At 51.1% G+C, this 26283-nt stretch overlaps 1 protein-coding gene and 1 long non-coding RNA gene across 4 annotated transcripts in view; both read left to right on the plus strand.

Moving 5' to 3' along the window:
• Positions 1-10528, plus strand: part of LOC134759727 (uncharacterized) — a 31718-nt gene extending 21190 nt beyond the window's left edge. The window contains exon 2 of the long non-coding RNA XR_010136411.1: positions 10066-10528. This is a non-coding gene — a long non-coding RNA (uncharacterized LOC134759727). The remainder of the gene's footprint in view (positions 1-10065) is intronic.
• The window catches only part of PXDN (peroxidasin), a 110485-nt gene that overhangs the window by 21849 nt on the left and 62353 nt on the right, over positions 1-26283 (plus strand). The window lies entirely within an intron of this gene.

The raw sequence follows: 26283 nt of genomic DNA on the forward strand, positions 1-26283 counted from the left end.
TCCTCTGTGGTGTGGGTGGACCTCGTCCAGTTAGTTGAAGGACCTAACGGAATAAAGGCTGACCTCCCCTGAGCAGGAGGGAATTCCACTAGCAGAGGCGGCTTTTGGACTGGAGCTGCAACTACCATGCTTCCCCAGGGCTGTAGCATCGGTAAGCGGCCAGCATGTGGACTGCTGTCCTGGGTCAGGTGCCCACCCAGGTCCAACCAGCTGCAGTCCAGGAGGACCAGGTCATGTGACACACATTGTGAACACTGGGTTGGTCAGGGTTCTCCAGAGAAATGGAAACCACAGGATGTGTGCACATGCGTGTGTGTGTGTGTGTGTGAGAGAGAGAGAGAGATGCAGAGAGAGCTGTATCTGAGAGGCAAAGGTGGTTGGCTGCCTCCCCAGGCTCTGGTCTGGAGCAGGTGGTATGAGAAGGCGTGGAGCGAGGCACCCCTGCAAACTCTGGACTTGCCAAGCCACCACCATCTCAGCCAGCTCCTTAAAATACACCTCCTCCTTCTGCCTCTCTCCTCAACTTCAACCCCACCTCTCTCTCTGCATCCCTTCCTCTCTCTCTGCATCTCTCTCTCTCTGCATCCCTCCCTCCCTCTCTCTCTCTCTCTCTGCATCCCTCCCCTCCCTCTCTCTCTCTCTGCACCCCTCCCTCCCTCTCTCTCTCTCTCTGCATCCCTCCCTCCCTCTCTCTCTCTCTCTGCATCCCTCCCTGTCTCTGTGCATCCCTCTCTTTGCATCCCTCCCTCCCTCTCTCTGCATCCCTCCCCTCCCTCTCTCTCTCTCTGTCTGCATCCCTCCCCTCCCTCTCTCTGCATCCCTCCCTCTCTGTGCATCCTTCTCTTTGCATCCTTCCCTCCCTCTCTCTGCATCCCTCCCTCTCTCTGCATCCCTCCCTCTCTCTGCATCCCTCCCTCTCTCTGTGCATCCCTCTCTCTCTGCATCCCTCCCTCCCTCTCTCTCTCTGCATCCCTCCCTCTCTTTCTCTGAATCTCTCTCTCCCTCCCTCTCTCTTTCTCTCACACACACACACACACGCACGCATGTACACACATCCTGTGGTCTCCATTTCTCTGGGGAACCCTGACCAATCCAGTGTTCAAGATGTGTGTCACATGACCTGGTCCTCCTGGACCACAGCTGGTTGGAACCGGGTGGGCGCCTGACCCAGGACAGTGGTCCATGTGCTAGTCGCTGATGGCCAAGCTTAGCCCAGCCAATGCTGTCTCCTGAGAACTTGAACTTGAAAATGTTCAGGGATTAACAGCTGGCCGTGGGGGCTGAAATCGGAGGGCTGTGGTGAGAGTCCAGAGAGGCCCTGGAGGCCACTGTTAGAGGCACAGGGGCGCTAGGGAGCCAAGCAGGCAGGTCAGCGGGGACCCGCGGGGAGTTCAATGCCTCCTGCAAGGCCAGTGTCCCCTCTTAGGTTCCATGTACCCTCGAAGCACACAGGCTTTGTGTGGTTTATGTAAGGATTCGTGCTGGGGAGAGGACCCTGACCAGGGGCACAGACTCAGGGACCTCACCCAGGAGAGCCTAGGACAGAGCCTGGCTGGGTCGGGTGCTGCCGGCTGCTGCCTGGGGAGGGCCTGTCTCCATGGGGCGTGCTCTTAGGGGACTGCCAGGCTGTGGCTGAGGGGCAAAGGTGGGTGGCTGCCTCCACTGGCTCCGTTCCCACATGGGGAGCAGGTGGTGTGAGAAGGTGTGGAGCAAGCCCCCTTCCGAGTAACTCAGGCGGGAGGCTTGGCCGCAGGGCCCCAGGCTGGCTCGCTCGTCTAAGGAGCCATGACTGTGCCAGTACAGCCAGCCCCTGGCCCCTGGCATCTGAGCTCGGCTGCTGTGCCCAGTGTTTGCCTTTGCAAGGACCTTGCATGGCTGTCAGCGTGTCCTGGGTGTGCCCTTCACATGCCATCTGCGAGGTATGGTCTTCGGGGCTGGGCTTCCCCCACAGCCATAAGAACCCCTCTTTGGGCTGGAGTCATGGCAGGTTGCCGTGGGCCACACGCGGTGGCAGGTGCTGGGAGCTGCCCGCTCTGCCCTGCCCTGCCCTGGCCATTTCTTCCTCAGCCTGTTTGGCCGTGGCAGGCCAGAGCTGGAGACCAGGCTCAACCAGAGGACTGGACATCACCAGAGAAAGGATGCCTAGAAAGGCCTGGAGATCCAGCAGCCCTAAAAGGACCACACACGCCCTGCCCACATCACCCCGTGTTTGCTGCTCCATGTCACCCCGTGTGTGTGGCCCCACGTCACCCCGTGTGTGCTGCCCTGCGTCACCCTGTGTTTGCTGCTCCGCGTCACCCTGTGTTTGCTGCTCCGCGTCACCCTGTGTTTGCTGCTCCGCGTCACCCTGTGTTTGCTGCTCCGCGTCACCCTGTGTTTGCTGCTCCGCGTCACCCTGTGTTTGCTGCTCCGCGTCACCCTGTGTTTGCTGCTCTGCGTCACCCTGTGTTTGCTGCTCCGCGTCACCCTGTTTTTGCTGCCCCGTGTCACCCCATCTGTGCTGACGTTGCTGGCCTCTGGGTTCCTGAAGATAGTCTCTTCCCTGTGTCACCCTGTGTGTGCTGCCTGGGGTCACCCTGTGTGTGCCTGCGTTACTGGCCCCTGGGCTTCTGAAGACCGTCTTTGCAGGTGGACTGGGGCTGTGCCATCCCCGCATGCATCAGGTGGATTGGGACTCCGCCATCGCCATGCGTGTCAGGCGGGCCGGGGCTCCACCGTCCCCGCGCGCATCAGGTGGGCCGGGGCTCTGCCGTCCCCGCGCGCGTCAGGTGAGCCAGGGCTCTGACATCCCCACATGCATACCTGCTGCACGCTAGCCTTTCTTCTGTTCCCCTGGCCCCAGACACCCTCTGTGTCCCCTGTGTCCTCTGCTCTGTCCATGTTCCCAGTGTTGGCAACACCCTTCCTGGTCAGCTGCCATCCTGGGAATTGCTCAGTCTCTCTCCTAAAACTCTGGGCTTAAATTCCTTTGGGTGGGGACACCAGACAAAAGGGGTGACCTACAGGAGGGGCTCAGGACTCCCCTGCGGGATGGGCAGAGTGGGTGAGTGTGGCAGGGCGGGGAGTGTGGCAGGTTAGTACAGTAGATTCATATGTTGGATTAGTGTGGTAGATAGTGTGGTAGACAGTGTGGCAGGTTTGGGTGGTAGATTAGTGGAGTAGGTTAAAAGAGTAGGTTTGGGTGGTAAGTTAATGGCATAGGTTAATAAAGTAGGTTTGGGTGGTAGGTCAGTGGAGTAAGTTAGTAGAGTAGCTTCAGGTGGTAGGTTAATGGAGTAGGTTTGAGTGGTAGGTTAGTGGAGTAGGTTAAAAGAGTAGATTTGGGTGGTAAGTTAGAGTAGGTTAGTAGAGTTGGGTGGTAGGTTAGTGGAATAGGTGAGTAGAGTAGGTTTGCGTAGTAGGTTAGTAGAGTAGTTTTGGGTGGTAGGTTAGCGGAGTAGGTGAGTAGAGTAGGTTTGAATGGTAGGTTATTGAAATAGGTGAGTAGAGTAGGTTTGGGTAGTTGGTTAGTAGAGTCACTTTGGGTGGTAGGTTAGCGCAGTAGGTGAGTAGAGCAGCTTTGGGTGGTAGGTTAATAGAGTAGGTTTGTGTATTAGTCTGTTTTCATGCTGCTGATAAAGATACCCGAGACTGGGTAATTTATACAGAAAAAAGGGTTTAATGGACTTAACAGTTCCATGTGGCTGAGGAGGCCTCACAATCATGGCAGAAGGCAAGGAGGAGCAAGCCACGTCTTACATGGATGGCAGCAGGCAAAAAGAGGGAACTTTTGCAGGGAAACTCCGCCTTATACAACCGTCAGCTCCCATGCGACTTATTCACTGTCATGAGAACAACAGGGGAAAGACCTGCCCCCATGATTCAATTACCTCCCACCAGGACCCTCCCATGACATGTGGGAATTCAAGATGAGATTTGGGTGGGAACACAACCAAACTATATCATTTTGGATGGTAGGTTAGTGGAGTGGGTTGGTGGAGTAGGTTTGGGTGGTAGGTTAGTGGAGTGGGTTAGTAGAGTAGGTTTGGGTGGAAGGTTAATGGAGTAGGTGAGTAGAGTAGGTTTGGGTAGGTTAGTAGAGTAGCTTTGAGTGGTAGGTTGGTGGAGTAGGTTTGGATGGTAGGTTAGTGGAGTAGGTTAGTTGAGTAGTTTTGGGAGGTTGGTTAGTGGAGTAGGTTAGTAGAGTAGGTTTGGATAGTAGGTTAGTGAAGTAGGTTAGTAGAGTAGCTTTGGGTGGTCGGTTAGTAGAGCAGGTTTGGGTAGTTGGTTAGAATAGCTTTGGGTGGTCAGTTAGCAGAGAAGGTTAGTAGAGCAGGTTTGGGTAGTTGGTTAGTAGAGTAGCTTTGGGTGGTCAGTTAGCAGAGTAGGTTAGTAGAGCAGGTTTGGGTAGTTGGTTAGAATAGCTTTGGGTGGTCAGTTAGCAGAGAAAGTAGAGCAGATTTGGGTAGTTGGTTAGTAGAGTAGCTTTGGTGGTCGCTTAGCAGAGTAGGTTAGTAGAGCAGGTTTAGGTAGTTGGTTAGAATAGCTTTGGGTGGTCAGTTAGCAGAGAAGGTTAGTAGAGCAGGTTTGGGTAGTTGGTTAGTAGAGTAGCTTTGGGTGGTTGGTTAGCAGAGTAGATTAGTAGAGCAGGTTTGGGTAGTTGGTTAGAATAGCTTTGGGTGGTCAGTTAGCAGAGAAAGTTAGTAGAGCAGGTTTGGGTAGTTGGTTAGTAGAGTAGCTTTGGGTGGTCGGTTAGCAGAGTAGGTTAGTAGAGCAGGTTTGGGTAGTTGGTTAGAATAGCTTTGGGTGGTCAGTTAGCAGAGAAGGTTAGTAGAGCAGGTTTAGGTAGTTGGTTAGTAGAGTAGCTTTGGATGGTCGGTTAGCAGAGTAGGTTAGTAGAGCAGGTTTGGGTAGTTGGTTAGAATAGCTTTGGGTGGTCAGTTAGCAGAGAAAGTTAGTAGAGCAGGTTTGGGTAGTTGGTTAGTAGAGTAGCTTTGGGTGGTCGGTTAATGGAGTGTGTTAGTAGGGTAGGTTAGTTGAAGATGTCCGTGGTGCAGGTCAGTAGAGTAGTCCATGTGGTTCCAGGCTCAGGATCAGCTATTTTGTGATTCTGTCTGCATTTATTAGAAGACCTTGTATAAATAAGTTTCCCACATCAACAGTTTGGTGACCTGATTCTTTTCATCTATTAGGTAAATTAGGTGAGTCTATTGTTGCAAGTTTTTCTTTTGTCAATAGAAGTTTACAAAGATTCAGGGGTGTGTGAAGTCTTTTCCGTTAGTGTGTGGACCCATTGTTTCTTGGTTGTGTGGTTACCAGTCAGGAAAAGCTGCTGAGCCCAGTTGAATCAGATAGCCCCAGGCGAGAGGCATTTGGACTGATCCGCAGAACCGAGAACAAAGAGGCCTTGAATAGTGGACAGGCAGCTGCGGAATCCCTGTTCCTGTCAGACTTTCCACCAGCCAGTTTAGGCATTAATCTATTGTCAGGGGAAGGCCAAGAATTCACCAGCCAAGCAGCCTTTTTTTCTCAGGAGTGGCCTCAGCCAAGAGGATAGTGAGGGAGCTTTCTCATGGCCATTGTTTCTAGACGTCAGATTTGGGGAGGCCTTAGCATTTTAAGATCGATGGCTGTGTTACATCAGATTTGTCTTCCCATCAGTATGCAAACCTTAGCCAAGTTAAAAATGGGGAGTGTTGAGTGCAGCAGAGATCATGCTTACCAAGGGGCTGTTGAGAGTGGGTCAGGGAGCAGAGTTTTGGGGACGTGGGGCTGGATGGGGGCGAGGCTAGTGACCCCTTCTTTTTCTTCCCCTGTTGGGCTGTGGGACTTCAGGCACAGGGACCCACTTATCTGAACCTGTCCATGTGGTGTGAAATGAAGGAGTGGAACTGGGCATCCTTTCATCATTTTCCAGCCCCTTATGTTTGTCCTTGGGGTCAAATGGGGTGTCTGGGGTGGTTACCCCTGTACTGATGGAGAAGGGGCTGGGAGGGCGTGAGAGGTACCACCAGGGCATAAGGCTCCAGACAGGACCTCACTGTGGGCCCCACCACGTGATTGGAGGTGCCTGTCTCTTTCCGAGGAGGATGCTGCACACTGGGCCTGCATGCCAATCCCTCGCCCTAGGTAGAGGGTGTCCCTGTGCCCAGCCTGCCTGCCACCTCCGACGCTGGTCCTCCTTAACCACCAGCTTCCCAGTGTACACCTCTTATTTCATCCGGTCCTTGCCGCAGTCCTGGGAGGCAGGCGATGTTGCCGCCTTGGTTTTTTTTTTTTTTTTTTTTTTCCTGAGATGGAGTCTCGCTCTGTTGCTCAGGCTGGAGTGCAGTGGCATGATCTCGGCTCACCACAACCTCCGCTTCCCAGGTTCAAGTGATTCTTCTGCCTCAGCCTCCCAAGTAGCTGGGATTACAGGTATGTACCACCATGCCCAGCTAATTTTTGTATTTTTATAAGAGATGGGGTTTCACCATGTTGGTCAGTCTGGTTTCGAACTCCTGACCTCAGGTGATCCACCCTCCTCGGCCTGCCAAAGTGCTGGGATTACAGGCGTGAGCCACCGTGCCCAGCCCGTCACCCTGGTTTTATAGATACATACACTGAGGCTCAGAGAGGCCCAGGCATCTGTCCAGGAAGCCACAGCCAGTCAGGTGGCACAGCTGGAGTCTACCCCAGGCCTGCTGTTGCCTTGTTTTCGGCCAACACTCCACCACCTGCCTTCAAATTAGAAAAGACCAACACTTGCTCGGAGCAGCTGGGTGAAGGCTATATCGTTTTCCTGGAAAAAACTATGTCTGTGTCATACGCACACATTGGGCAGCTGGGTGAGGGCTGTATTGTTTGCTGGAAAAAAACTATGTCTGTGTCATACGCACACATTTTGGTATCCCCGGGCAAGTACCTTAACCCTGAGTATGGAAGATATTCATCCTGCAGAGGTTGGGCTGGGCAGGGAGGTGAGGCCTTTCCATGAGTTACCTGCCGCTCTGGTCTCTGTGCTCAGAGCCTGGGAAGTGGTCCACTCTGCACTTCCCTGGCTGTTTCCATCTGCAGCTTGTTCGGCTGCTGCAAGCCAGGGCTGGAGACCAGGCTCCAGCAGAGAGCCGGCCGACCTGTGGCTGAGTTGCTTTGGTGTTTCTGGGATGCTGGGGACGACACCCGCCCGGCACCGTGGCGTGTTCCTTGAGTTAGAAGATACAGCCCCTTATTTGCACCTGTGTCCTGTTTTCATAACAGGAAGGCGTTTACAGTTTCTCAGCAGAAGCTGAGTTGAGTTCCCACTTCTCTTCATCTGGGATTTCATTTGCATGATTCTGCTGGGAATTGGCTCCCGCTCCGTCGCTGTTTTTGTGGCTGTTTCTAATTAGACAGATGACGGCCGGCAGTGTTTTCCCGGACATACTTAGCGGGAAATGTGGAGTTCCTGCAGTTGTTTCACGTGCCTGGTTCTTTAGCAGATGACCGTCGGCTGTTTCCCTCTCATGACCGCACTGTCCTTGCCCTTAACCCCGGAGCAGGGTCTTTCTGGGGCAGAATGAAATGGCCTTGGAAGAAGTTTTCAGGATCGCAAAACTGCCCAAGTTTTTCTGTCTGGAAGGCAGGAAAAATACTGAATTTTATTTTTTAACACCCATGGAAGAAGTTTTGGATTATTTTTCCCAAAGAGTAAACTGTATATGCATGAACAAACAGATTTGTATTGTTTATTTGTAAACCGGGGATGGGGGGAGGGGGCTTTGTATTAATGGGTGGTGTGTTCACATGTAGCCTAAAACCTGATGCTCCCAAAAGATAAATGCTAGAAATGGGTTAATCTTGGACAGAGTGAGCAAGACAGGGCGCCAGGCCAGGCTCCCAGAGCCTGGAGGGGGACCCCCTACTTCCTGTGCCCTTGGCCAAGGGCCCCATCTGACCCACGCCTGGTTTGTCCAGCCCAAGAGCTGTGCACTTTGCATTTCTAAATGGTTCAAAAAAATCAAAAGGGTAATATTTCATGATGTGAACATTTTATGAAATTGGAATTTCAGCACCATAAATAAAAGCTTATTGGAGCTTGGCCACAGCCACCCGGTCGTCTCTTCTGTGGCTGCATTCCTGCTGCAGAGACGGAGTTCAGGAGCTGCAAGGCCACGATCTGCACCTCAAGCAAAGATGTCCCCACCTGGCCTTTTAGGGAACGCGCGCACTGGGCCTGCTGTGGGAGGGGCATTTCCCTGAGCGGGGACCCTCGGTCACTGCTGGGCGAGGATTGGTGGTGATGAGGAAGGGGTTGGAAGTTCAAGAAAGTGTAACTGGCAGGGTCCCTGCTCCCACAGTAGCCCCGTCTTCTTGGCAGAGGCAAGGCCTGCTCTCCTCTCAAAGGCGTGGGAGCAAGTGGGCCAGGGTGCAGGACCATCAGGGGACACGGGAACCTTCCGAAGATTGGCTCCTGGGGTTTTGGAGGGCTTGACCTGGGCTAGGGTTGGCCCCTCAACTACCTACCCAAGGGTGCTGTGGGTGTGACGTGTAAATCCATAATAATCAAGTGCAGATGTAAGAGCAATAAATGAGGCAGTCGAAAAAAATAACAGTATCCTGGATGCGGATGGGTGTTGTGGCAGGGAGGTCACCAAAGATGACGGATGCACTTTCTTGAAGCTTTTTATCTGAAGGCCATTTCCAAAGCTGCCAATCCCAGTATTATCGTAGGTTGCCCAGGCTGGGCCATGTTTCAGGGTGAACGAACCTTCGCTGTCCCTTACGACCCACGTGCCCAGCCCGCACAGCAGAGCCTGGGAGCCTGTACCTTCCTGGCTCTGGGAGCTCCTTCCCGCCTGCTGAGGCACTCTTAAGTTCTCTTCTCATGTCTCTTTTTAAGCAATACCAAAAAAAATGGGGTCAATGAACACCCCAGGACACTTATGGGGAGATGCAGTTCTCTGGAGCAAGCTGCACTGGGGTTGCCTGGCTGCCCACCTCTCACCTCTCAGGGGCCCGGGGTCTCAGGTGTGCCCCTCAGTCGGTGCCCCCATGCTCTGGAGGCACTGCAGCAGCTGCAAGTACCAGGAGCACACACCAAGGCCCCGAGCACACGAGCACTGGGGGTTGGGGGTGCCGAGGCTCCCACCCACCCGGGGTCCGTTTGGAGGCACAGCCGCTGTGCGGCCACCCCGGGCTGTGAGGGAGGCAGCCTCTGGCGCTGGAGCGGCCAGTTGAGAGAGGTGGCCCCCAAGCTCTTCCTGTCAGAGGCAGGTGCCCCTCCCACTCTCCCCAGCCTGCAGTCACCCGCAGGAGTCTGGAATGGGTTTTCCAGGTGGGGATTTTGCTCTGGACTGGGGGGCAGGAAGACCTCTGAGCCGCAGACTTCCCAGGTGCCTCCTGTCGGATCCACCTGCTTCTTTTCGCAGGGATGGAAGCCCGGAGGCCAGGCTGAGTTATCACAGCACAAAACTGTAGCAGGGAGAGGCTCAGCCTTCTTTCTTCTCCGGTAATTGATCGTTGGTGCAGAAAATTAGAGTTGCTTTAGATCTCGCTCTGCAAGGCACTGGGGAGCGTGTCTGAATCCTGAGGGCCCTGCTTGTGACGTGAGATGGGAGGGTGGCGGGGGCCTCGTGCAGCGGCTTGGGGACTCGGGCCCCAAGATCACCAGGTCTAGGAACCAGGGGCCACCTGTGTGACTCATTCATTTACTTTTAATTAAAGGAGTATTCTTTTTAAGAAAAAATATACAACATACTCCAAAACGGCCGGACACAGTGGCTCACGCCTGTAATCCCAGCACTTTGGGAGGCCAAGGCGGGTGGATCACCTGAGATCAGGAATTTGAGACCAGCCTGGCCAACATAGTGAACCCCATTTCTACTAAAAATACAAAAAATCAGCTGGGCTTGGTGGCGGATGCCTGTAATCCAAGCTACTCGGGAGGCTGAGGCAGGAGAATCGCTTGAACCTGGGAGGCGGAGGTTGCAGGGAGCCGAGATTGTACCACTGCATTCCAGCCTGGGCAACAAGAGCTAAACTCCGTCTCCAGAAAAAAAAAAAAATCTAAAACTAAGAATAACAGTTTCCCCACCCCCGAGTCTCATCCGATGGTTTTCGTTTTAGTTCTGCTGCTGGCTGCTTTTCCATGACAAGACCACCATGTGTGACCTCCTCAACTTCAGGCCGTCCCTGGGGATTCGCTGCTGTGAAGAAGAGGAATTTAGCAAATTTAGATTTCCATTCTTCTCCCCTTTCTGCCTGCTTGGAATTTTGTTGGTGATGTGATCTGACATGAACCAGGCTCCTGACATTTCAACTTGATCCTCCAAACAGTTGTCTTCCACAGTCTCTCTATAGGCTCATTATAAAAAGTTGAACCCAGTAAAACAAGGTTTAGTGTTATGATTATTTTATGACATGATGCATTACAAAAAAGTGAAACATCACCTTAAGAAGGAAATGATATTGTCATTAAATCCCAGAGAAGCCTAATATTTAAATATTATCACTGCATTTTTACATTTGCTGATTGAACTCAGAAACCTAAAATCATAATAAAAATTATAATGTACGTTCTTCCTTTCAACTTGTCAATACTTTGATTTATTTCCCAGTCTTCTTTGGAAATAGCTTTCTGTCCTATGCTTTTCATACTAACTCAGTTTTCTTTTCTGAGTCTGTATTAATTGGAGAGAAAAAATAGCTTTTTACCTTCTTTGATCTTGATCGATATATATTCCTCAACATTTTCATTGACAAGATTTTAAAATAATTTACTGGATGATTACTTGAGAGTTGAGTTAACTTGACATCTTATCTTGGGAAGCTGAGATGGGAGCTGCTGGTTGAGTGCAGTGGAGCTTTGGATGAGGAGGAGCTCCTGGGTCAGCCTCCTGCCTCCTGAGAGAGCAGTTACAAGTCCAGGCCCCTGTTTATAGGGAGCTGAGATCTCCCCAGACCTTCTGAGTGAGGATTTGGTTCGTGGCTCCCAAATGCAGTGGGAGCTGGCTGTTGAGAGGCGTCATCACTGCCAGAGAGCCTCCACCAGCACCAGCACTAGCCTTCCCCCAGTGGTTCCTGCAGGTGGCCCTCCTTTTATTCAGCCTAGTGGTTCAGCAGGTGCTGGTGGAGGAGGTGCTGGTGGAGACTGGGTGCTGTTGGAGTGGGTGCTGGTGGAGTGGGTGCTGGTGGAGAGTGGGTGCTGGTGGAGAGTGGGTGCTAGTGGAGAGTGGGTGCTGGCGGAGTGGGTGTTCGTAGAGTGGGTGCTGGTGGAGTGGGTGCTAGTGGAGAGTGGGTGCTGGTGGAGTGGATGCTGGTGGAGTGGGTGTTCGTAGAGTGGGTACTGGTGGATAGTGGGTGCTGGCGGAGTGGGTGTTCGTAGAGTGGGTGCTGGTGGAGTGGGTACTAGTGGAGAGTGGGTGCTAGTGGAGAGTGGGTGCTGGTGGAGTGGGTGCTGGTGGAGAGTGGGTGCAGGCGGAGTGGGTGTTCATAGAGTGGGTGCTGGTGGAGTGGGTGCTAGTGGAGAGTGGGTGCTGGTGGAGTGGATGCTGGTGGAGAGTGGGTGCTGGCGGAGTGGGTGTTCGTAGAGTGGGTGCTGGTGGAGTGGGTGCTAGTGGAGAGTGGGTGCTGGCGGAGTGGGTGCTAGTGGAGAGTGGATGGTGGTGGAGTGGGTGTTCGTAGAGTGGGTGCTGGTGGAGTGGGTGCTGGTGGAGAGTGGATGGTGGTGGAGTGGGTGCTAGTGGAGAGTGGGTGCTGGTGGAGTGGGTGCTGGTGGAGAGTGGATGGTGGTGGAGTGGGTGTTCGTAGAGTGGGTGCTGGTGGAGTGGGTGCTGGTGGAGAGTGGATGCTGGTGGAGTGGGTGCTAGTGGAGAGTGGGTGCTGGTGGAGTGGGTGCTGGTGGAAAGTGGATGCTGGTGGGATGGGTGCTCATCTAATGTGTGTCAACTCCAAAGGCTTCACCTCCTAATACCACCACCATGTGCTGCTGTCTCCACCTGTCCCCCAGAAACGCTGCGCCCCCAGCGGCCTGGGTCTGGGTCTTTGTAGATCCATGTGCTACGGTCAGACTTGAGCAAGTTCCTGTCCTTCAGGCTTGCACAACACCTGTATTTATAGAAGTGGCCCACACCTAGCAAGTGAGCAGCAAACGGCAGCTGTTCTTCGGCGTGTGTCTCCTTTGACACAGCAGTGCCATTTTTAGGAACCTGTTTCATAAGTATATTAACACACATCACAGATGGGATGTACCGAAAACTCATCATTGCAGGGCTATTTGTAATAGTGCAAAACTGGAGGAACCCAGATGCCCTCCTCTCTGCAGCTGCGTGTGCTCCTCTGGTGGGCTGGGCGGCGGGAAGGGCTTGGAGACAGTGTGTGCTGTTTGCATTGGGCAGCCAGGGCAGCCAGGGCAGCCCCACAATACCATGGATGGGGCAGCTTGAATCACAGATTTATTTTCTCACAGTGGTGAAGGCTGGAAGTCTGAGATCAACGATGCCAGCAGGGTTGGGTTCTGGTGAGGGCCTCTTGCAGGTCTGCAGATGACGCCCTCTCTCTGTGTCCTCACGTGGTGGAGAAAGAGGAACATGCTTTCTGGGTCTCTTCCTCTTCCTACAAGGACACGAATCTCATGATGGGGCTTGTTCTCAGGACCTCATCTAAAGTGCGTGGCCTCCAAAGCCTCCCCTCCTGATAACACCACCGCATGGGGGTGACAGCGGGAGGACCGATGGGAGCCGCCTTGCCAGCCTTCCGGGGCTGGGCAGTTGTGGAGTGGGAGCGCCGCCGGGAGCATGTCTTGTTCAATGGCCCTGACTTTGGAACCTTCAGAGTGTTTGAGATAAAGAAAGGGAAGCTCCGAGCTGGCTCCGGCTGTACCCCAGCCCCGCTGCATCCCAGCCCCGCTGCACCCCAGCCCTGCTGCACCCCAGCCCCACTGCACCCCAGTCCCGCTGTGGCTTCTGTTAGAGGCCCTTTCCTCACCCTGTCTTCCGTGGGGCCGAGCACAGTATCCATTCAGCAAACCCCACACACCCTGCCCTGGTCAGATCAAGCACCTGCACTCTGGGGCCCTCTCTGACCCTGCAGCCATAGCTACTCCTGGGCCTCCTCCTGAGCCTTTCACTGCAGCGGGCGCCGTGGTCACCTGCTGGCACCTGGCCGCCTCCTCACTGAACAGCTGTGCTCATGGTCCCCGCACCTGTGGTCAGCATTGCTCATGACCTGCAGATATGCTGCTAATACCAATGAGTGAGCGGCAAGCACAGGGGCTGGGATGTTCTTTGCCGTTCCACGGGTGGGATCAGAGCCAGGGCGCAGGGACCGGAGCCTGGCTCCCGTGGGGAAGACCGGCCACCAGCTCCCTCCCGCGGTGAACCCGCAGCTTCAGCAGATCATGCCTGTCATCATGCTGTCTGTGAAATCAGACAACACCATGGTCAAAGGCGCTGCAGGACTGTTTTGGAGCCAGCATTCTGCATCATCAGTGACTCCTTAAAAAAACTGTACTTGATAAAACCTGTACGTGTAGAGAGGCTCTTAATGAACCCATCCGGGCACACCAGACTCCATGTGCTCTTGGTGATTTGTGTCTCACACAGGAAGTGAGGTGATCCAAATCGATACCATAAAAGATGCCCCCGTTGCTATGAAATGTGCGTGCCCAGTGCCCGTGCAACTCGGATGCCTGGGAGAGGAGGTTCCGTCACACCATGGCCTGGAGGTGAGGGCAGCTCAGGGAGCTCTGTTTCTTCCTTGCGGGGCGAGTCGGGGGTTCTGGGTGCATGACTGCATCAGGGACCCCCTCTCCCCTTCCTCTGCCATCATGGGTCAGGGCGGAACCTCCCCGGCCTCTGTTCCTGCCTCTGTAAAGGAGGATGGACAGTCACTTGGCTTCTTACGATTTTTGCCATTCTAGTCAGGAAGAGGCTTCCTGCAAAGGGTGGAGGCTGACTGGGTTCTTGGTGTTTGGGTGGGATTGAGCAAAGCCCTCCAGTCAATCCACAGGGGGCCTCAGGGGCAAACTCCAGGCCCAAACCAAAGAGGAGCTGCTCGAACATGAAAGGGCGAACCTCTTTTAAATCCAGGAGCTTTGTCGGCTAAAGCGTCCTGCTGGGTTGTAAGAAGCATGTTTCCCCCTTTTAACTAATTGCAGAACAATGGCAGGGACAGAGGGTGCGTGATGAGACCTGGGCCTGCGCCAGGGCACATGCCGACAGCCAGCCCAGCCCCACGATCGCAGCTCGAGCAAGGCCAGCTCCAAAGCAAACACCAGCTCCCGGGTTTACTTGGTGGGGAGGTGGGAGGGTAACTTGAGAAGTCCCATTCATCCTGCAGCTTCCAGGCCTGGGCGTGCCCCCCTTGTTCGCGGGACAAAGCTCATTGTTCCAGCTGGAGAAGAGCTCCTTGGAGGATTGCCTGCGTTTGGTTTCCGTTCTCTGGTTCTCCTCTCGCTTTGTGTAACTTTCCAGTGCCTTAAGAGTTCCTCTCTAGCCCTTAGGATGCTGACGTAAGTGTGGTAAAACGTAGATCCTAAATGGGTTCCTCTTAAACGTTGGTGATTCTTCTTCCCTTTAGACAGTCACCAGAATTGTTGCTAGGGGAAGGATATCTGCAGATTGTCGCTTTAGGCACCTTGGTACGAATCCCTCCTCTGCACCAAGTTTTAATGAAGAACCCAGAGTGTGTTCATTCCCTGCCTCGTGCAGGGAAATGTCTTCCCCTTTTTTGTTCTCTTCTACGTAGTTATTGCGTCTTTGACAGCTGATAGCCCCTCTGCAGGGATTTCTTTTGTTCCATTTTGGAAGACTTTTGGCAACCTCGTGCTTCCAAAAATTTGGGTGGAAAGTGTGGGTTGATTATTTACACAAAAGTCAGACATATCACAATTAAATCATAATTTCTTTCTGATTACTTTAATTTGACAGTTTGATGTTCTGAAGGCGTGGATGAGGCATCTGGGATTGATGAGCAATGCAGCGTGCTCTAAGGTTGTGTTATTAGTGGGGCAGGTGATGCTTAGAGCTGATTGGTGAACACTGCAGCGTCCTCTCAGGCTGTATTATTAGTGGGGCAGGTGATGCTTAGAGCTGATTGGTGAACACTGCAGCGTCCTCTCAGGCTGTATTATTAGTGGGGCAGGTGATGCTTAGAGCTGATTGGTGAACACTGAAGCGTGCTCTCAGATTGTATTATTAGTGGGGCAGGTGATGCTTAGAGCTGATTGGTGAACACTGCAGCGTGGTCTCAGATCGTATTATTAGTGGGGCAGGTGATGCTTAGAGCTGATTGGTGAACACTGAAGCGTGCTCTCAGATCGTATTATTAGTGGGGCAGGTGATGCTTAGAGCTGATTGGTGAACAGTGAAGCGTGGTCTCAGGTTGTATTATTAGTGGGGCAGGTGACTGGCTTCTGGCAATGCCAGCGGGATGTAAGATTCTGTGGCTTGCAGTGAGACTGTGTCTGATTTGTGATTTAAACAGTTATTACTGCACTTGCTCCCTGGAGGACTTGATATCACATGGAGGCAGGACTGTGACCCAGTGAATACCAGGCCGACAGTGGGACCCGGAAGCCCCACCCTCCCCGATAGATATTTAGGTGCTAGACAGACCAGCTCCCAATTTCGTAGAATAACCCAGGAGCTCCTAACTCTCACTGAAGGTCAGAGATGCTGGGACGGTCTCTGGGTGTGAGAGCCCAGTAATCGGAGGATGGGGTAGAACTTGAATCCGGCATCCAGTCGGATCCAAGTGCTTGCTCTGACTGAGGTCTGGAGACCTTGAAGAAGCTGGACCAGAGAAGCCAGTAAGCTCCGGGGGTGTCCAAGCCACATGGACGCCTGAGCGGCCCTGCTCGGGAGCCTGGAGTGCCTGGGGGAGGCCATAATGGACGGAGAACTGCTCCTTGTAGCCTCACACTCCACGCAGGAAACTCTCCAAAAGGGCTGGTGACACTCCACGCGTCCAAGGTCATGGGCAGCTGCACCTGCATCCCAGGTCATGGGGAGCTGCACCCTGCATCCTGCGTCCCAGGTCGTGGGGAGCTGCACCCTGCATCCTGCGTCCCAGGTCGTGGGGAGCTACACCCTGCATCCTGCGTCCCAGGTCGTGGGGAGCTGCACCCTGCATCCTGCGTCCCAGGTCGTGGGGAGCTGCACCCTGCATCCTGCGTCCCAGGTCGTGGGGAGCTGCACCCTGCACCCTGCGTCCCAGGTCGTGGGGAACTGCATTCTGCACCCTGCGTCCCAGGTCATGGGCAGCCGCACCTGCGTCCCAGGTCATGGGGAGCTGCATCCTGCATCTGGGCTCATGGGGAGTGGCACATGGCTGCCTCCTACACTCACCCCTCCCAACCCCAGGCTTCGTGGAGGGAGTGTCTTCAGTGGGTCCTGTGGGTTTGGGAGTGAACTGAGCCGTTCTGCCTTTCCCTCAGGGGAGGCCCAGGGCCCTGGGATGTGTGCAGCATGCCCTCTGCTCTCACGACTCTCACGTGAAGGGCAGTGCCGGGCGACTTCGGGGTTGTGCTCTTAGTACTGTTGTCTTTTTTTCTGTAACTTCAGTTAATTTTTAGTTGGTTACTAACTAGCTCCTGTGTGCATCCTCTCATTACATCCTCAGAATACACTGACGGATAATGCATCATCTGCTTTTATGAATATAATGTGATAATGGTTGATTCCCAAGACTTGTATGAAAAGAAAGTAAGTCTTGGGACCCCCCGAATCACTAAGTTAAAGGGAAGAGTCAAGCTGGGAACTGCTTAAGGCAAAGCTGCCTCCTATTGTATTCAAAGCCACCCTCTGCTCACTGAGACATGCATATCTGATTGCATCCTTTGGAAAAGATCATCAGAAACTCAAGACAATGCAGCCATTTGTCTCTTATCTACCTGTGACCTGGAAGCTCCCTCCCCTCTTGGAGCTGCACCCCTTCACCTGGAGTTGTCCCCCCCTTCACCTGGAGCTGCCCCCCCTTCACCTGGAGCTACCCCCCCTTCACCTGGAGCTGCCCCCCATTCACCTGGAATTGTCCACACCTTCACCTGGAGCTGACCCCCCTATTCGCCTGGAGCTGACCCCCCTTCACCTGGAGCTGTCCCCCCCTTCACCTGGAGCTGTCCCCCCCTTCACCTGGAGTTGCCCCCCCCTTCACCTGGAGTTGCCCCCCCCTTCACCTGGAGTTGCCCCCCTTTCACCTGGAGCTGCCCCCCTTCACCTGGAGCTGTCCCTCTTCACCTGGAGTTGTCCCCCCCTTCACCTGGAGCTGCCCCCCCTTCACCTGGAGCTGCCCCGTCTTCACATGGAGTTGCCCCCCTTCACCTGGAGTTGTCCCCCCCTTCACCTGGAGTTGTCCCCCCCTTACCTGGAGTTGTCCCCTCCTTCACCTGGAGTTGTCCCCTCCTTCACCTGGTGTTGTTCCCCCCTTCACCTAGAGTTGTCCCCCCTTTCTAGACTGAACCAAGTTCATCTTACATATATTGATTGATGTCTCGTGCCTCCCAAAAATATATAAAACCAAGCTCTTTGGGAGGCCAAGGTGCATGGATCACCTGAGGTCAGGAGTTTGAGACCAGCTTGGCCAACTCCGTGAAATCGCATCTCTAAAAATACAAAAAATTAGCTGAGCATAGTGGCGGGCACCTGTAATCCCAGCTACTCAGGAGGCTGAGGCAGGAGAATTGCTTGAACCTGGGACACGGAGGTTGCAGTGAACCGAGATCGCGCCAGTGCACTCCAGCCTGGGCGACAGAGCGAGACTCTGTCTCAAAAAAAACAAAAAACAAAAAAAAAACGGTGCCCTGAAGACCTTGGACATTTGTCGTCAGGACCTCCTGAGGCTGTGTCGTGGGCATGTCCTTGACCTTGGCAAAACAAACTTTCTAAATTGGCCAAGACCTGTCTCAGATATTTGGGGTTCACACATGTCACTGGGGTGGCATCTGTGACCTGCGGGAGAGTCGGCCTCTGTCTCCCCTTCTCTCTTAGAGCAGCTCCTGGCCCCGTCCATGCAGCCCTGGTGGGGCCTGCCCCAGGCCGAGGCTGTTCGCTGCGTCCTGGAGGAAGCCTTGGTGACGGGACACTGTGCCGGGGTTGGGGGGGCGGCACCTGGCAGGGGAGAGGATGGGCAGTTCCCCACTTCCTGTTGCCTGGAAGCCAGGATAGATCTTCACTCAAGCCTCCTGCTCCTTCTGCCTTCAGGTATTTGCGATACTCCGGGATCCCACAAGAAATGACCCTCAGAGCCAAAGGATTGAGGCCAGGTTTCTTTAGCTGAGGGCCAGGCAGTTCCTGACTAATGTAATTTGATCTCATTAATGGTATTAGTGGGCGTCTTACTCCATTCAGGCCTCTCTGAGGATCCATAGGCGGGGCAGCCTGTAAACACAGCAGCAGTTACCAGTTCACCCTTGCAGCTCTGGAGGCTGGAAGTCCAAGATCAAGCACCAGCCAATTGGGTGTCTGCTGAGGCCACCCGGGTTCAGAGAAGGGCCCTTCTCCTCGTGTCCTCTCACATCGTGGACAGGACAAGGCCGCTCTCGGGGTCCTTTCATAAGGACAGTCATCCCACCCACCCGAGGGGCACCACGGTCATAGCCTCCTCACCTGCCAGAGGCCCCACCTCCCAACACCATCCCTTGGGGATTAGGTCTCAGCACAAATTTGACGGGGCGCGAACGCTCAGTCTGCAGCAGTGGGGTCTCAGGGAGCCATGAGCACTAGCCCTGGACCCAGGCAGCCGGACACCCCTGACCCCATCCCGCACCTCCCACCTTGAGCCCGCTTCTCTGCGGCTCCCCTTCACCTGCAGGGGAAGTAAGGGGCATCCTGAGGCTTCCCTCGCACCACACAGCCCACCTCAGTGGTCCTATCCACTCTTCCTCCAAAATACACCGTTGCCGTCCACTCTGGGCGCCCATTTCTCCTGTGTCTGCCGGTGTGCAGGCTTGAAACTCGTCCGTGCCCTTCGTGTCACTGTGGCCGCCGGCACGGGTGGCTCAGGTCACACCTGTTAAGTACAGAAGCGAGTACATTATGAAGTCCTAACCCTTCACAGACTTCAGTGGGCCACGTGAGACTTTCTGACATTCAACCCAAGTGCATGGATGTACTCAACCCTGTGGTAAAGCAGTGCCATCTGTGACTCTCAGAACACAAGCTCTGAGTGTTCCTTCAGTGACGAAAGGCAGTCCTTAGTAGGAAGCGCTGAAGTGATTTTAGGTCAGGCAAATGTTAATGGAAAACCACATGGCCTGGCTTTGGGATGCAGCTTTTCAAACTCCCCCAGCCTCCCACTTTCAGCAAGACTGGGATGGGGAGATAGGACTCAGCCTCCTGCCTTTCCTAGTGGGGCCAGGGTGGCGGTTTCTGTCCTGTATTCATCCTGGGAGAGAGCGTGTGGCATCGGTTATAATTCCAACCTTTAAAATCAGTAAAGCACTTTGCATATTTGCCCCTCTGAAGCAGCACAGTCTAAGAGCCTTTGGGTTGTATTGATTTTTTGTTGTTGTTGAGACAGAGTCTCGCCGTGTCGCCCCGGCTGGAGTGCAGTGGCTCCATCTCAGCTCACTGCAACCTCTGCCTTCTGGGTTCAAGCGATTCTCCCACCTCAGCCTCTTGAGTAACTGGGATTACAGGTGTGCGCCACCATGCCTGGCTAATTTTTTGTATTTTTAGTAGAGACAGGGTTTCACCATGTTGGCCAAGCTGGTCTCGAACTCCTGACCTCAAGTGATCCACCCACCTCCGCCTCCCACTGTGCCTGGCCTTGGTTGTGTTGCTGTATCCTGTGTGTTCTCACTGCTGAGCAACACAAATGACAAAGAACCACAACATCATCGCTGTGATTTACTTCAGGAAGGCACATTCGTGTTGAAATCCTGTACCTTAATGAGGAGCTTAAAATGATATTTCTGCCATTAGCTTCAAGATAATTTTTAGCATTGTGATCCAAATGTGATCAAAAATCTTAGGTAACATGTTAAGATGCACAAAATAAAGAAAAAAAAATCCAGACAATGGCTGGATGTGGTGGCTCATGCCTGTAATCCCAGCGCTTTGGGAGCCTGAGGTGAGTAGATCACCTGAGGTCAGGAGTTGGAGACCAGCCTGGCCAACAAGGCGAAACCCCATCTCTACTAAAAATAAAAAAATTAGCTGGGCGCAGTGGCACACGCCTGTAATCCCAGCTACTTGGGAGGCTGAGGCAGGAGAATTGCTTGAACCCAGGAGGCGGTGGTTGCAGTGACCTGAGATCGTGCCACTCCACTCCAGCCTGGGTGACAGAGTGAGACTCTGTGTCAAAAAAAAAAATAAATAAATAAAAATGCAAATCTAGACAACAAAGATAAAGTCATAATAAAAATGTATTGAGAAAAAGACAATTTACCTCTGAAATGCATAGCTTGTGCAGGTAACCCCTGGCTCTTGTTAGTTGGAAACATAGGCCTATCTTACATGACTAGCGCAAGAAAAAACAAAAGGCAAGAGTTCCCATCACATCATGAGAGTAACTTCTTACATTTCAATGCTCTGACCTGAAATTTTCATTCCATAATTGAGATAATTTTGGTTCTCGAACCGAACAATATAGTGTGTAACTTTGAATTTGTTGGCAAATTGGCAAACTCTTATTTATTTATTTTGTTTTGTTTGTTTGTTTGTTTGTTTTGGTGAGACAGAGTTTTGCTCTTGTTGCCCAGGCTGGAGTGCAATGGTGCTACCTTGGCTCACTGCATCTCCACCTCCTGGGTTCAAGGGATTCTCCTGCCTCGGCCTGCCGAGTAGCTGGGATTACAGGTGCCCACCACCATGCCCAGCTAATTTTTTGTATTTTTAGTACAGACGGGGTTTCACCATGTTGGCCAGTTTGGTCTTGAACTCCTGACCTCAGGTGATCTGCTGGCCTCGGCCTCCCAAAGTGCTGGGATTACAGGCATCAGCCACTGTGCCTGGCCAAATTCTTAATTTTTTATATTTAAAAATGAATTCAAACACATCTGAGACTTGCATATGGGAAAAGTCAAGATTGTTTTATTTTAAAAATCAGTATTATGGAAGGTATTATAATAGAATAAACTTTATAAAACAATCTTTAATGACTGCTTTTTAGAATTCATAACTTTGTCATGATTAAATTAAGCATTACCAAGTGGTCTGTGCATTTTAGTTTACTGTGGAAGGGAATCTAATGGCGAAAATCCCTGGAGGGAATTAGATGAAAACTTGGATCTCCAAGCTTCCTTTTAGTTCTAACCTTCAGCTGTTCTGTGGTTCTGCAGTGACTTGTGTTTTGATATTGAGTGTAAACCTGTACTTTGATGTTTCGTTCCAAACACTACAATTCTTGACATTTTTTTTTCCTAGTAGGATTTTTAGTACATTAAGATTTGAGAATAATGGAAACATTACAGCAAAACAAAAGGAAACACAAAAACTACCCTAAAATTTCTTGACTTGAAGTTCACTTGCTTTTTAAATGTAAAATGTAAATGAATCTGTGTTCTGTTTTTGAGACTGTAAATTGAAAAATTCATAGTTCATGCTTAATAGTTATTGCAGGCTTCTCTTTAAACTTGAGAGGGCTTGTGTTGGCGTCCACGTTCCCTAAGTAGGTCAGAGGCAGCGGCTCTGCTCTAACACTTGGGAGAACTCTTGAATGTAAGTGGCAGAGTCGGTGAGTTCTACCAGAGAGGATTAACCTCTTGAAATGCCTTCAATGAGAGCAATTTTAATGCTGAGAAAACAGCCCTAGGCTGACTCTAATTGCATTTCTAGTTCTGCCGCTTACAGACTGACTGACTTTAGACAAATTACCTGATCTTTCTTAGTTTCTTTTTTTTTTTATTTTTATTTTTTATTTTTTATTTTTTTATTATTATTACTATTATTATTATTATACTTTAGGCTCTATGGTACATGTGCACAACGTGCAGGTAAGTTACATATGTATACATGTGCCATGCTGGTGCACTGCACCCACCAACTCGTCATCTAGCATTAGGTATATCTCCCAATGCTATCCCTCCCCCCTCCCCCTACCCCGCAACAGTCCCCAGAGTGTGATGTTCCCCTTCCTGTGTCCATGTGTTTTCATTGTTCAGTTCCCACCTATGAGTGAGAATATGCGGTGTTTGGTTTTTTGTTCTTGCGATAGTTTACTGAGAATGATGATTTCCAATTTCATCCATGTCCCTACAAAGGACACGAACTCATCATTTTTTATGGCTGCATAGTATTCCATGGTGTATATGTGCCACATTTTCTTAATCCAGTCTATCATTGTTGGACATTTGGGTTGGTTCCAAGTCTTTGCTATTGTGAATAATGCTGCAATAAACATACGTGTGCATGTGTCTTTATAGCAGCATGATTTATCGTCCTTTGGGTATATACCCAGTAATGGGATGGCTGGGTCAAATGGAATTTCTAGTTCTAGATCCCTGAGGAATCGCCACACTGACTTCCACAAGGGTTGAACTAGTTTACAGTCCCACCAACAGTGTAAAAGTGTTCCTATTTCTCCACATCCTCTCCAGCACCTGTTGTTTCCTGACTTTTTAATCATTGCCATTCTAACTGGTGTGAGATGGTATCTCATTGTGGTTTTGATTTGCATTTCTCTGATGGCCAGTGATGTTGAGCATTTTTTCATGTGTTTTTTGGCTGCATAAATGTCTTCTTTTGAGAAATGTCTGTTCATGTCCTTCGCCCACTTTTTGATGGGGTTGTTTGTTTTTTTCTTGTAAATTTGTTGGAGTTCATTGTAGATTCTGGATATTAGCCCTTTGTCAGATGAGTAGGTTGCGAAAATTTTCTCCCATTTTGTAGGTTGCCTGTTCACTCTGATGGTAGTTTCCTTTGCTGTGCAGAAGCTCTTGAGTTTAATTAGATCCCATTTGTCAATTTTGGCTTTTGTTGCCATTGCTTTTGGTGTTTTAGATATGAAGTCCTTGCCCATGCCTATGTCCTGAATGGTAATGCCTAGGTTTTCTTCTAGGGTTTTTATGGTTTTAGGTCTAACATTTAAGTCTTTAATCCATCTTGAATTGATTTTTGTATAAGGTGTAAGGAAGGGATCCAGTTTCAGCTTTCTACATATGGCTAGCCAGTTTTCCCAGCACCATTTATTAAATAGGGAATCCTTTCCCCATTTCTCGTTTTTGTCAGGTTTGTCAAAGATCAGATAGTTGTAGATATGTGGCATTATTTCTGACGGCTCTCTTCTGTTCCATTGATCTATATCTCTGTTTTGGTACCAGTACCATGCTGTTTTGGTTACTGTAGCCTTGTAGTATAGTTTGAAGTCAGGTAGTGTGATGCCTCCAGCTTTGTTCTTTTGGCTTAGGATTGACTTGGCGATGCGGGCTCTTTTTTGGTTCCATATATGGGTAGGAAGAATCAATATCATGAAAATGGCCATCCTTCCCAAGGTAATTTACAGATTCAATGCCATCCCCATCAAGTTACCAATGACTTTCTTCACAGAATTGGAAGATCTTTCTTAGTTTCTAAATTCCGATTTGTCCAGGAGCGGGATTTCTTCTAACCTGGATCTCATTCTCTCCTCCCTTCCCTCAGTCAGCCACCTTCATGTGCTCTGTCTTAGTGTGCTCGACCATTTCCCCAGGATGTGCCTTTGTCACTCTGAAGTAGGGGGTGACCTTGCTCTATGGTCATCATTTCTGGGAGCTCTCTAGGGTTTCCTGTACGCACCGATCTTCTCCAAGTGCAGGTGCTGCTGCCTAGCTCAGAGGTCGCCCCAGATCCATGCTTCGTATGCTCAGTGAATGAGCTGATAAGACCCACTGGAATTGCAGGGGATGTTCAAGATGGATATTTACAGAGTTTTGCTGTTTATGAAGGACTTTTCACACACAAACTCGTCGTCCTTCTGTGACCTTGTTCACCACTGCTTACTGTCATTGGTGCTTTATGGTTTAGGGCCCCAGGCTTTAGAAGGGATGCACCCCTCACGCTTACCCAGGCAGGGGTGTGGCATTTTTATCGCGGTCTCCTGGGGCTTTGGCCTTGGCTTCAGCAAGAGTTCATGGATGACCTGCCTGATGTTAGCCCTCAGTGTTCATCTGTGTTCTGCTTGCTTTAGTAATCATGCCACTTACAGGTTTCCCAGAACTTTCTAGAATCTGTCTCCATGCTCATCATGCCAACTTACTTCATGGAGGGAGTGCCAGAGCCCCTTGCTTGTTGGGAGAAGGGTCCTGTGGCTGCGGAGGGCAGGTGACCCAGCGGTCCGCTCATTGGCATGTGGCGCACAGCTAGGGCCACGCCGCCACACCTGCCAGGGTCCCTCTCCAGTACCCTCATCCCCTTGGGGAGACATCACTGTAGGAGGATGGGGTGGGAGCACGGAGCCCCGGGGAAGAGCCAAGGAAGGCTTGTTGAGTGCTCTTTCAATCTTTAAAGTTTGGGGAAGTTTTTTTCCCCTCGTTAGGCTTATCTGTGGAACTATTTATTATGATTGTTAAAATAATAATTCTGTTTTTCAAGTTGTTGAGTCATATGTAGGTACATAATGCAGGGATCAAATGCCTCTCCACAGTCTTATTCTGCCCAGACATGTGCAAAGCTTGTTTTAAAAGTTGTAAAGTGGGGAGCACTTACATGTGGCACTTAAATTTAAGTACTTTTTAATTGGAGAGTTTTGCTTTACATTTATTGTAAGCTTTATGTCAGTGATGACCGGTAAGCTGAGGATCAGACACGGAAATGCAGAGGAAACAAGCAAATACCTGCTACTAGTGTTTATGAGTTTGCATGTGTGTGCAAATGCTTTTCCTATATCTCCTCACACACACACTTAAAAATATACATAGTGTGTATTTGCATTATATCTTCAGCATTCCCCAAGAACAATGACTTCCAAACTTTACCTTGCTTAGAATCACTTGGAAATCTTATTAGAACCTACATTACTGGGACCCACTCCCAGAATTTCTGATTCTGGAGATTTGGGGTGGGGCCCAGAATTTGCTTTTCTAACAGGCTGCCAAGCACTGGTGCCGTGGAACAGACCCCACCTGACCTCTCTAGAATCTCGCAAGTGAGAAATGATTCAGGCAAAAATCAGCCCTTGCATTTGTCTTTGTGACCTTGAAGTTGGGGTTCATATTTGAAACGAACGTTGGCTTCTTGTGTCTGTGGTGTCTTCTTGCCCTGAGCTTGTCTCTTGGGGATGGAGCCACAAGAACCTGGACCCTCTGCCCTTTCTGTTGCTCTGGCACCGGAGGGTTTCTGAGGCAGCTCCAAGTCCCCTCCAGTAACGTGTGTAGATGTAGCTGTGTTGTAAGTCAGCCCACCCCAAACACACGCTCCAGTTTGGTGACAATCTTTCTAGCTCCTTTCATGTGCTGTGGTATCAGACAGAAAATGTAAACACGCACACATGCAGATGAATATGTGTGTGTATAAATATTGGTGTATGAGTGTTTTTTCATCTCTGTTCCTCAGATTAGATCATTTCTAATGCTGAGTAGCTCCCAAGTCCTCTCCCCTCTGCAGTATTCAATATGTTAAGTCCATGCAATGAGCTTTTTATTTCAGCTACTATATTTTTCAGTTCTAGAATTTCAGTTTGGTTCTTTTTTTATTGTTTCACTTTGTCTTCTAAGGTAACCCCCTTTGCAGTAAAGGGGACCGTCTGTTTTACCCTCTTCATAGTAGAAGTCTTTTTTGGTGGTCTGCCTTGGAACATGGTGGGAGGTCTGACTGCTGTGAGCAGGTTGTGAAATGATCCCCTTACCCTAGACCAGTGCCATCCCACAGAAATATGATGAGAACTACTTATGTAATTTAACATTTTCTGGTCACTTCGTGAAAAAAACTAGAAATAAGCAGTTAATTTTAAAAATGTTTTATTGAACTCTGCATGCCAAACTTGTACATGTTTCAGCATGCACTCAATATAAAATTTTATCGAAGATATATTTATGTTCTATTTGTTTGTAGGAAGTCCTTGAGGTCCAGTGTGAGTTTTGCACTTTTACTCAACACTGGCCACCTCTCAGGTGCTCAGACACAGGGCACAGGGGGTTGTGTATGGGACAGCACCTCTCTGTCCAGCAGGGCACAGGGGCCTGTGGATGGGACAGCACCTCTCTGTCCAGCAGGGCACAGGGGCCTGTGGATGGGACAGCACCTCTCTGTCCGGCAGGGCACAGGGGCCGTGTGTGGGACAGCACCTCTCTGTCCTTCACTCTAGAGGTTTTGGTGGCATCGACTTCAGATCTGGGGAAAGGCCTGCATGTCAGGAAGGTGGTTTTGTGGCTCTTCCTGCTGTCTTCCCAGGCTCTAGGAGCCAAGTCCACATCTTGCTTTCCAGCTT

The sequence above is a fragment of the Pongo abelii genome, chromosome 12, assembly GCF_028885655.2.
Source record: "Pongo abelii isolate AG06213 chromosome 12, NHGRI_mPonAbe1-v2.0_pri, whole genome shotgun sequence".
NCBI lineage: Eukaryota > Metazoa > Chordata > Mammalia > Primates > Hominidae > Pongo > Pongo abelii.